Here is a 3158-nt window from a genome sequence, read left to right on the forward strand (position 1 = left end):
CAAGTTAGAAACTCAAATAGAAATACTTCACACACAACAGAACTTACAAGTCGGAAATGAAAACAGAAACACGTCACAGAAGAGAACTCGGAAAGTATAGTCAGCACACAACTAGCTAGGTATCTTACGTAGTTGTTTCGATACGCAAACACGTGAACAAGCAAACAACTGGCAAAACATAAATACATGAATACATGCAATTGGGTTAAGGTTAGACTAAGGAAAACGCTAACTAAGGTTTTTTTCAGACAACATGTAAACACTGCTGACCACACTGATATGATGTGACAAACTCAATGAGCTGCAGCAGCCCTTCATTCACTTAAGAGAGATTTTTTTTAGTAACATAATACAGTAACATGGTACAGATAAATGCAGAACCTAATCGAACATAGTGTATAAACAAAATGAGTGTATAAACTCATGATCACTTCGGCAACATAAGGAAGAGCTATGTAATAGATATCATATTCCTGATTATATCTCAGAGAAATACCAGCAACACAAAATAAATCTTTGGAGCGTTCTGATACTCTAATCTGTTGGGGTGGGGGAGTCAGTGTTGTAACTGACTATCTCTAATAACAAAATGGACTACTAACACAACCCTTCCAGCTTATCTATTCAGAACAGAGCTATATCAATGAGAGCTTTAGGCATGGTTAGATAGGCACAAACTGGTAATATCAACACCACCATGATATTTAATATATGGATCATCTGGTTGTCATTTATGCACAACACATAACAGGAGAGGAATTTTGCCTTATCATCACCATCATCTTTGGCATATGTGTTATTTACATCACTGGATAATAACAGCTGAATGGACAATAGTGCATTGGTGGCTTGGTGCATGCTATCCACGTTGGCATCTAGATATTTTTTCATATAAAAAGCTATATAGTCCAAACCTCCCAAATTATATTCAGATATGTTCTAACCTGCTGAGCCATTTAAGCACATTACCACATCAAACCAGATAGTCACCCATTGTATCGTGCACCAGCAATTCCAATGCCTAGAAACATAAAACATGCAATTAGTAAAAGTTCCAAGGAAAAGACAAATGGATATGAGAAGGCAACACTGAATCTGTTGAATAGATGAATCGAGAAATATAAGAAACAGAACTCACTTGTAGTTATGTTTTATAGCTCACTATTGATGCTGGCAACAGTAAACAAAACCACACATGTTGCGTTTTGAAAGGAACATTCTTGAAAGCAGTATACATAGCTACCTTATAATTAAGAAGTTAGCTTTAAAAGAAGAAAATAAGACATGGTCTAGACTTTATATTATGTAAACTCATTCCTCATCATGTAAGAAGACAAAATAAAACATGCCAAAACGCATAAACACTACCAACAGAAGTGACCTTGGGTATTCAGATTTAAATAAATGAAGCCTGGTTAGAGAAAACAACTTCAGGGGAAAAGGTGTTAATCATTTGACATTTGCTTTTACACTAACACCCACTTGATATTTGATTTGTTATCTCCCAAGGATAAAGACAACTACATCGAATGATGACACAAAAAGGCTATAAGCTTGTATATCTAACGAACGAACAGTGAAGAGTGATACACCTAAGAGTTCAGCTAGGAAAGAGACAGTCATTAACTTAGTTTTAAGTCAGTGAACACTTACGAATTGCAACGAAGGTATTCGAGCAACCATGTACAAGACATAATCATATTAAGTTACTCCTACAATGTAAGGACTAAGGATGAACAATCACCTGGCATATAGAAACTGTTGAAGGAATTACAAAGGGTAGCGTGATGGGTTTCCCAGAGTTTTCTCGATTGCATCGACTTAAGTTGAACCATGTAGACAGTGCCATCCAGATATAAAAATATTTCATTGGCATCCTCGGCGTATCCCCGTATCAGTGCCACCCGGCCCCTTCTTGCTACCTCAATCGGAGGAGGGAGCCCAAGAATATCGTGCATTTCGGTGGTCTTCCGTAGCACCCATGTGCCAACACCATGGCAATTAACCTTCCTCTGCCACACTTGAAAGTTATGGTAACGGTGAGACAATATGGCGAGACCAAGAGTACCATCCTCGGCCTGGATGATCTGACAGTTGCAGGGAAAACTCATCCTGGGAGGGGCCTCAATCACATTGAGGCTGTGTCTATCCAAATCAAACTGAAGTATGCCATCGTCTTCCGCATGATTTAACAGCCAGTAAAGAACATTACCAACAAGGGTGCTCTGAGAACCACTGCACTGCAGCAAGTCGAACCTGAATATGGAGCCTCTGTTGTGATGGGATCGCCCCATGTGTTGGTCTCGGAGGAGTAGACCCGCGCGAGGGCATGATATTCATGGATGCGCATGAACACCAACACCACCTTGAAGTGGCTGGAGTGGCAGCCGCCGTGCACGTGTCCCTGGCCGCGGTCAGCGCAGAGTACCGCCCCGTTGACGTCGTCCGTTGTGAACTCCGGCGGAACGGCCGCGCGGCGCTCCTCGCCCGTGATGGGATCGCACATAAGGACCTCCGCACGCTCCCGGTCGAATACGAGGACGCGGCCGTGGCGGCAGCCGAGTAACTGTGGCCCCAGGTAGGGGTGGTCGTCGGGGAGTCGCAGGTCGAAGCGCTGGGGAGGGACGCGGTCGGGAGGGGCCAGTACGGGGGCGAACACGATGCCGTCATCGCGGTGCTGGAAGACGCCGAGGAGGGGCGGCTCCCCGTGGTGGGCGCGCAGCGGGCGGTGAATTTGGGGTCGACGGCGACGCATCGCCACCGCTTGCAGACGGCGGAGACGCGGGGGAGTGAGGAGGGCAACGACGGGAGACGGATGAGGATCTCGGCCAGGAGATCGTCGTCTTCGAGCAGTGGCGGGGGCGGCGGCGGCGAGCTGTGGCGGCGGCGGCTGGGGGTCATTGGCGCCTGGCTCCCGCTCTCGCTCTCGCTCTTTTTTTTTTTTTTTTGAGGTGTGCTCTCGCTCTTGCTCGTGGGGAGCGTTTTTTCTGGATGGATACGACGGAGGAGAGTGGTTGGATACGACGGCCCACTTTGGGAATTCGCTGGGCTGGGCTGCTGTGTCGTTCACTGGCTCCAACCATTATGAGAAATTTAAATATCCCCTAAAAACGAGCAATTTGAATATTTACCACCTTGTGGATTGTCGTTGCTAAACT

The 3158-nt window shown here is 45.5% G+C and overlaps 1 pseudogene across 1 annotated transcript; it reads right to left on the minus strand.

The window, feature by feature from the left end:
• Positions 1-703: 703 nt before the first annotated feature.
• Positions 704-2957, minus strand: LOC147983599 (uncharacterized; annotated as a pseudogene). Its single transcript, XR_015614995.1, has 2 exons — positions 1745-2957; positions 704-1021 (listed from the first exon to the last, which is right to left on the minus strand). The product of XR_015614995.1 is annotated as an uncharacterized LOC147983599 (transcript).
• Positions 2958-3158: the final 201 nt, after the last annotated feature.

This window comes from Triticum urartu, chromosome 2A (assembly GCF_056163025.1).
Source record: "Triticum urartu cultivar PI428250 chromosome 2A, HENAU_Tu73, whole genome shotgun sequence".
Lineage (NCBI taxonomy): Eukaryota > Viridiplantae > Streptophyta > Magnoliopsida > Poales > Poaceae > Triticum > Triticum urartu.